This window comes from Bombina bombina, chromosome 7, assembly GCF_027579735.1.
Source record: "Bombina bombina isolate aBomBom1 chromosome 7, aBomBom1.pri, whole genome shotgun sequence".
NCBI lineage: Eukaryota > Metazoa > Chordata > Amphibia > Anura > Bombinatoridae > Bombina > Bombina bombina.
The window spans coordinates 64,613,382-64,622,146 of NC_069505.1; the positions used below are offsets into that span (position 1 = coordinate 64,613,382).

General features: G+C 43.5%; 1 protein-coding gene across 1 annotated transcript in view; it reads left to right on the forward strand.

Moving 5' to 3' along the window:
• Positions 1-2,174: 2,174 nt before the first annotated feature.
• RAG1 (recombination activating 1) overlaps positions 2,175-8,765 on the forward strand; it is a 19,374-nt gene continuing 12,783 nt past the window's right edge. Inside the window, exon 1 of the mRNA XM_053720147.1 lies at positions 2,175-2,418. The gene's annotated coding sequence lies outside the window, so the exon portion shown is untranslated. The remainder of the gene's footprint in view (positions 2,419-8,765) is intronic.

An 8,765-nucleotide genomic window follows, 5' to 3' on the forward strand; every position in this document is an offset into this window, starting at 1 on the left:
ATAGAGGTCCATGTCTTTTCTGCAAAAGAGGCAAACCAGCTTGAATCATGAAACGGTGATCCAGGAAGTTTCCAGCTGCCCCTGAATCAATGAAGGCTTGAGTGTGGACAGTATTCTGAAGGAAGGTAAGGGTAACAGGTACCAGGATCCGAGAGGAGTGAGGTTATTTAGTAGAGATCATGCTTAGAGGTACCCTTGTGTTATCCCCTAAGCATTGGCTTTTCCCGGCCGAATGTCACAGTCCATTAGGTAGTGGGTGTTAGATCCACAATAAAAGCATAATCTCAATATCCTTCTTCTCTGTCTTTCAGACTCTGAAGGTTTGAAGGAGGAGAGATCCATTGGTTCCTCTACTGAGGTAACTGGAGCTGCTGAAGTAGTTGAGGATACTTCCGAAACCGGACAAATAGGAGGACGGGATGGAAGGACCCTCCTAGTTCTGTCTCTCTCGGATTGTCTCTCCTGAAAGCGAGAGTCCAGACTGATACAAAGCTTTATAAAGTCATCCAAAGAAGAAGGAACATCACGATAAGTGAGTTCGTCTTTGATGCGTTCATGCAGACCTCTCCTAAAGGCTGCCTTGAGAGCACTGCCATCCCAAGTGGTTTCAAGTGCCAAGGTGCGAAACTTGATGGCGAATTGTGCCACAGTTCTATTACCCTGGCGGAGGTCCAGGAGAGAAAATTCTGCCGCAGAGGTACAGCCAGAAGTCCCAAAGACAGAAGATAATGCAGAAATTAAAGCATCAGCATCATGTAGGACAATAGGGGTTAAACAAGCAGAGAGGTCAGACAGGCAGAGTTCAGCAGCGCTATATCAATCCAGCAATTCAGGGGTCAACAGGCAGCGTAGTCAGACAAGCAGAGTTCAGCAGCGGTATACCAATCCAGCAAGTTAGGGGTTAACAGGCAGAGCAGTCAGACAAGCAGAGTTCAGCAGCGGTATATCAATCCAGCAATTTAGGGGTTAACAGGCAGAGTATTCAGGCAAGCAGAGTTCAGCACCAATAAGGCAATCAGAGTACAAACTATCTATCACACCCAGGAGCACACAAAGTAACACCTATACTTGGGCAGTGATAGATCGTTTTGAAAAGACTTACATAGGCGGAGGATTCGCACCACAGGCGTCAGGACCGGCATCAGAGAGAGAGGAGTGTGCGGCGACGACTTCAGCGCCGCATGCATCCAGACCCGACACAGCCCCTGGCAACGAGCATGGAAGGAGACCCCATGACCCCTAGCAACGTCTAGAGCGGCGAGGCGTGACAAGTATGCCCCGCTGCCATAACTGAAGGACTGCTCACTATAGTATGCCCTGCATACTAAGAATTTGTATTACAATCTCATACTGTTTACTATCCCTTTAATTGCTTGATGTAGAAGGTGGATATGGGGTTAAGTTACTTAGATATGGAATTGGTGTGCTTAATCTTGGAAAATAAAGATACATTTGTAAAGAGGGATCCTAGAATTTAGGTTGATACAATTTTGTGCAAATATATGATCTGCTCTTTGCAAATAAGCTGGTCACACAGTTCCTTCTTTGTGTTAGGGGACAATTTATACAAGTGAGCATGCTTTACTATTGTGATGAATTTTAATAGGATACTTTAAATGGAATTACTTCACTACAGGTAGTGTCACACACACACACATATAAAGATTCCTCTAAAGTGTGAAGCTCAGATAACCTATTTTTATTTCTATTGATGAACAGCTCTGATGTTGGAAACACAAGAGTCTGTTGTGCTGGTTTATGTTTTGCTTCTCAGTAACTCCTACATGACTCGTTTACAGGCTTTGCTTTGGCAGTTGAAGGGTTCAGCTTGTTTGTCCTAACACACAGGGATCTGTTGACCCACAAAAACAATAAAAACCATTGTGTGTTTTGAAGTGGTGCAGAATAACACAGCTGTTCCTGTCATGCATTGCCTCTCCTGGCTGTGCTGAAGCATTGTGGGTAACCACGCAAATCTCCAAAACAGGGTGCCACAGGTGCAGCATGACAGGACTCATGGATGAGAGGAGTGGCAGGGAGTATGATTTCCCCTCTGCTATTGGCTGTTAGGGACTTTATTTTTTTTTTACTGAAGCGTAACCTGGCATGATAAATAAGAACATAACTTGGTCTGCTAAACATACTACTTGATACTGGAGTTTACTAAGTGATGCTGGTGCTCACTACCTACTACTGGATATCACTGTCAGATTTTTGAGCTTGTTAACTGATATAGGAGCTAACTACCTGAAACAAGATCTCACTAGCTAATGCTGGAGTTCACTAGGTGATGCTGGAGCTCACTAGCTGATTCTGGATTTCACTAGCTGATTCTGAAGCTCACTAACTGAAACAGGATCTCACTATGTGTCTGGATCTGAGTGACATTTGAATGGAGCAGTGATCGTTAGGCAGCAGGTAAAGTACCTAGTGTGTCATGTGTATTGTGTACTGGTTTAGCATTATGTGGCTGTCATACTTGTAGTGGGTACTTATAGAGAACAGTCACCGTGGTCCACATTCTAATTTAGGGTAAAGTTGTCTCAATAAACTGCATTCCTAATTGTAGATATTTCATCCATATAATGATACCCTGCTCTGTCAGACTCAAATTTCATTTTCTTAATCCAGCTTCTTATTGCAGACTCTTACCCAGGCTGTTATTAGAGGCTTTGATCCCAGGCTCTTATATAAAGCTCTGATCTCAGGTTGTTAGCTCAGGTTCTGATCCCAGGCTGTTAGCTCAGGCTCTGATCCCAGGCTGTTAGCTAAGGCTCTGATCCCTGGTTGTTAGCTCAGGCTCTGATCCCAGGCTGTTAGCTCAGGCTCTTATCCCAGGCTGTTAGCTCAGGCTCTGATCCCTGGTTGTTAGCTCAGGCTCTGATCCCAGGCTGTTAGCTCAGGCTCTTATCCCAGGCTGTTAGCTCAGGCTCTGATCCCTGGTTGTTAGCTCAGGCTCTGATCCCAGGCTGTTAGCTCAGGCTCTTATCCCAGGCTGTTAGATCAGGTTCTGATCTCAGGCTGTTAGCTTAGGCTCTGATCCCAGGTTGTAAGCTCAGGTTCTGATCTAAGGCTGTTAGCTAAGGCTCTGATCCCAGGCTGTTAGCTAAGGCTCTGATCCCAGGCTGTTAGCTTAGGCTCTGATCCCAGGCTGTTAGCTCAGGCTCTGATCCCTGGTTGTTAGCTCAGGCTCTGATCCCAGGCTGTTAGCTCAGGCTCTGATCCCAGGCTGTTAGCTCAGGCTCTGATCCCAGGCTGTTAGCTCAGGCTCTGATCCCAGGCTGTTAGCTCAGGCTCTGATCCCAGGCTGTTAGCTAAGGCTCTGATCCCAGGCTGTTAGCTCAGGCTCTGATCCCAGGCTGTTAGCTCAGGCTCTGATCCCAGGCTGTTAGCTCAGGCTCTGATCCCAGGCTGTTAGCTCAGGCTCTGATTCCAGGCTGTTAGCTCAGGTTCTGATCCCAGGCTGTTAGCTCAGGCTCTGATCCCAGGCTGTTAGCTAAGGCTCTGATCCCTGGTTGTTAGCTCAGGCTCTGATCCCAGGCTGTTAGCTCAGGCTCTTATCCCAGGCTGTTAGCTCAGGCTCTGATCCCTGGTTGTTAGCTCAGGCTCTGATCCCAGGCTGTTAGCTCAGGCTCTTATCCCAGGCTGTTAGCTCAGGCTCTGATCCCTGGTTGTTAGCTCAGGCTCTGATCCCAGGCTGTTAGCTCAGGCTCTTATCCCAGGCTGTTAGATCAGGTTCTGATCTCAGGCTGTTAGCTTAGGCTCTGATCCCAGGTTGTAAGCTCAGGTTCTGATCTAAGGCTGTTAGCTAAGGCTCTGATCCCAGGCTGTTAGCTAAGGCTCTGATCCCAGGCTGTTAGCTTAGGCTCTGATCCCAGGCTGTTAGCTCAGGCTCTGATCCCTGGTTGTTAGCTCAGGCTCTGATCCCAGGCTGTTAGCTCAGGCTCTGATCCCAGGCTGTTAGCTCAGGCTCTGATCCCAGGCTGTTAGCTCAGGCTCTGATCCCAGGCTGTTAGCTCAGGCTCTGATCCCAGGCTGTTAGCTAAGGCTCTGATCCCAGGCTGTTAGCTCAGGCTCTGATCCCAGGCTGTTAGCTCAGGCTCTGATCCCAGGCTGTTAGCTCAGGCTCTGATCCCAGGCTGTTAGCTCAGGCTCTGATCCCAGGCTGTTAGCTCAGGCTCTGATCCCAGGCTGTTAGCTAAGGCTCTGATCTCAGGCTGTTAGCTCAGGCTCTGATCCCAGGCTGTTAGCTCAGGCTCTGATCCCAGGCTGTTAGCTCAGGCTCTGATCCCAGGCTGTTAGCTCAGGCTCTGATCCCAGGCTGTTAGCTAAGGCTCTGATCTCAGGCTGTTAGCTCAGGCTCTGATCCCAGGCTGTTAGCTCAGGCTCTGATCCCAGGCTGTTAGCTCAGGCTCTGATCCCAGGCTGTTAGCTCAGGCTCTGATCCCAGGCTGTTAGCTAAGGCTCTGATCTCAGGCTGTTAGCTCAGGCTCTGATCCCAGGCTGTTAGCTCAGGCTCTGATCCCAGGCTGTTAGCTCAGGCTCTGATCTTAGGCTGTTAGCTCAGGCTCTGATCCCAGGCTGTTAGCTCAGGCTCTGATCCCAGGCTGTTTGCTCAGTTGTCCACCCTCTGTAGAGAAATGTAAACCTTCACCTCTCCTCTCCAGCCAGACTTGCTTCACTCCCCCCCTCTTCTTTTTCCAATTCCTCTTTTTTTTTTTATTGCAATAGCTCAAACCTGCCTTTTCCTATAGATCATGCTTGTCTAATATAAGGCCCAGGGACCACAATCTGGCACTTTACTGACTGCAGCATGTATCTACATCAAAGGGAAGTTTTTAAGTACTTTGATGATTACTGTATTCCTCGTCAAACAGCACATGTGATATCTGATGAGAACCTGCGTCATTGGGGCCTATTTATTAAATGCCTGTCCGACATGATCCGATCAGCGGATCAGGTCCGACAGACATTGCTGAATGCAGAGAGCAATACGCGCTCCGCATTCAGCATTGCACCAGCAGCTCTTGTGAACTGCTGGTGCAACGCCGCCCCCTGCAGATTCACGGCCAATTGGCCGCTAGCAGGGGGTGTCAATCAACCTGATCGTATTCGATCGGGTTGAATTGCAGCGATGTCTATCCGCCTCCTCAGAGCAGGCAGACAGGTTATGGAGCAGCAGTCTTTAGACCGCTGCTTCATAACTGGTGTTTCTGGTGAGCCCCATTATGCCCCATGTTATTTATATGTGTGTGTGTTTATATATATATGTGTGTGTGTTTATATATATATGTGTGTGTGTTTATATATATGTGTGTGTGTTTATATATATGTGTGTGTGTTTATATATATATGTGTGTGTGTTTATATGTATGTGTGTGTGTTTATATATATATGTGTGTGTGTTTATATGTATGTGTGTGTGTTTATATATATATGTGTGTGTGTGTTTATATGTATGTGTGTGTGTTTATATATATGTGTGTGTGTTTATATGTATGTGTGTGTGTTTATATATATGTGTGTGTGTTTATATATATGTGTGTGTGTTTATATATATGTGTGTGTGTTTATATGTATGTGTTTATATATATGTGTGTGTGTTTATATGTATGTGTGTGTGTTTATATATATGTGTGTGTGTTTATATATATATATATATATGTGTGTGTGTTTATATGTGTGTGTGTTTATATATATATGTGTGTGTGTTTATATGTATGTGTGTGTGTTTATATATATATATATGTGTGTGTGTTTATATGTATGTGTGTGTGTTTATATGTATGTGTGTGTGTTTATGTGTTTGATTATATATGTTTATATGTATGTGTGTGTGTTTATATATATATGTGTGTGTGTTTATATGTATGTGTGTGTGTTTATATGTATGTGTGTGTGTTTATGTGTTTGATTATATATGTTTATATGTATGTGTGTATTTATGTGTATGCATGTGTTTATGTGTTATTTGTATGTGTGTGTGCTTTATATGTAAGTGTGTGTTTATATGTATGTGTTATGTGTGTATGTGTTATGTGTGTTATGTGTATGTGTGTTTATATGTATGTGTGTATGTTTATGTTTGTTTATATGTATGTGTGTATGTTTATGTGCGTTTATATGTATGTTTGTATGTTTATATGTGTGTGTGTATCTTTATGTGTGTTTATATGTATATATGTTTCTCTCATGTATATTCATTGTACAGCATGTGTATTTTTATGTTTGTCAGTGTACAGCATGGTATCTGCTTGCCAACGTATAGCTGATGTATGTATTTGTGTGTTCGTCAGTGTGCAGCAAGTGGGTGTACGCAGGTGAAAGGGTATTTGTTTGTCAATGTATCTACGTATCCAAACTGGGCACAGCACTATTCCTTCATTAGAACAGACTCTTTAGGAGATAGGGTGCAAGTTGAAGGGGATATTGCTGTGGGATTTTTTGTACCAGGAAAAACAAAAAATCCCACAGCACCACTGATAATCTCAAAGATAATCTTTTATTTTATTCTTAGATATAGAATGTCATGCATACATGATTAAGGCCAGTGGGGCCGAAACATTGTATGACATTCTATATGTAAGAATAAAATAAGAGATTATCAGTGGTGCTGTGGGATTTTTTGTTTGTCAATGTATAGCAGGTGCGTGTATTTGTTTGTCAGTGTACAGCAGGTGAATGGGTATTTGTAAGATTATAGCACATGTATGTATTTGTGTGTTTGTCAATGTATAGCAGGTGCGTGTATTTGTTTGTCAGTGTACAGCAGGTGAATGGGTATTTGTAAGCTTATAGCAGATGTATGTATTTGTGTGTTTGTCAATGTATAGCAGGTGCGTGTATTTGTTTGTTAGTGTACAGCAGGTGAATGGGTATAGCAGGTGCATGTATTTGTTTGTTAGTGTACAGCAGGTGAATGGGTATAGCAGGTGCGTGTATTTGTTTGTTAGTGTACAGCAGGTGAATGGGTATTTGTAAGCTTATAGCAGATGTATGTATTTGTGTGTTTGTCAATGTATAGCAGGTGCGTGTATTTGTTTGTTAGTGTACAGCAGGTGAATGGGTATTTGTAAGCTTATAGCAGATGTATGTATTTGTGTGTTTGTCAATGTACAGGGAGTGCAGAATTATTAGGCAAGTTGTATTTTTGAGGATTAATTTTATTATTTTACAACAACCATGTTCTCAATGGACCCAAAAAAACTCATTAATATCAAAGCTGAATAGTTTTGGAAGTAGTTTTTAGTTTGTTTTTAGTTATAGCTATTTTAGGGGGATATCTGTGTGTGCAGGTGACTATTACTGTGCATAATTATTAGGCAACTTAACAAAAAACAAATATATACCCATTTCAATTATTTATTTTTACCAGTGAAACCAATATAACATCTCAACATTCACAAATATACATTTCTGACATTCAAAAACAAAACAAAAACAAATCAGTGACCAATATAGCCACCTTTCTTTGCAAGGACACTCAAAAGCCTGCCATCCATGGATTCTGTCAGTGTTTTGATCTGTTCACCATCAACATTGCGTGCAGCAGCAATCACAGCCTCCCAGACACTGTTCAGAGAGGTGTACTGTTTTCCCTCCTTGTAAATCTCACATTTGATGATGGACTACAGGTTCTCAATGGGGTTCAGATCAGGTGAACAAGGAGGCCATGTCATTAGATTTTCTTCTTTAATACCCTTTCTTGCCAGCCACGCTGTGGAGTACTTGGACGCGTGTGATGGAGCATTGTCCTGCATGAAAATTATGTTTTTCTTGAAGGATGCAGACTTCTTCCTGTACCACTGCTTGAAGAAGGTGTCTTCCAGAAACTGGCAGTAGGACTGGGAGTTGAGCTTGACTCCATCCTCAACCCGAAAAGGCCCCACAAGCTCATCTTTGATTATACCAGCCCAAACCAGTACTCCACCTCCACCTTGCTGGCGTCTGAGTCGGACTGGAGCTCTCTGCCCTTTACCAATCCAGCCACGGGCCCATCCATCTGGCCCATCAAGACTCACTCTTATTTCATCAGTCCATAAAACCTTAGAAAAATCAGTCTTGAGATATGTCTTGGCCCAGTCTTGACGTTTCAGCTTGTGTGTCTTGTTCAGTGGTGGTCGTCTTTCAGCCTTTCTTACCTTGGCCATGTCTCTGAGTATTGCACACCTTGTGCTTTTGGGCACTCCAGTGATGTTGCAGCTCTGAAATATGGCCAAACTGGTGGCAAGTGGCATCTTGGCAGCTGCACGCTTGACTTTTCTCAGTTCATGGGCAGTTATTTTGCGCCTTGGTTTTTCCACACGCTTCTTGCGACCCTGTTGACTATTTTGAATGAAACGCTTGATTGTTCGATGATCACGCTTCAGAAGCTTTGCAATTTTAAGAGTGCTGCATCCCTCTGCAAGATATCTCACTATTTTTTACTTTTCTAAGCCTGTCAAGTCCTTCTTTTGACCCATTTTGCCAAAGGAAAGGAAGTTGCCTAATAATTATGCACACCTGATATAGGGTGTTGATGTCATTAGACCACACCCCTTCTCATTACAGAGATGCACATCACCTAATATGCTTAATTGGTAGTAGGCTTTCGAGCCTATACAGCTTGGAGTAAGACAACATGCATAAAGAGGATGATGTGGTCAAAATACTCATTTGCCTAATAATTATGCACTCCCTGTATAGCAGGTGCGTGTATTTGTTTGTTAGTGTACAGCAAGTGAATTGGTATTTGTAAGCTTATAGCAGATGTATGTATTTGTGTG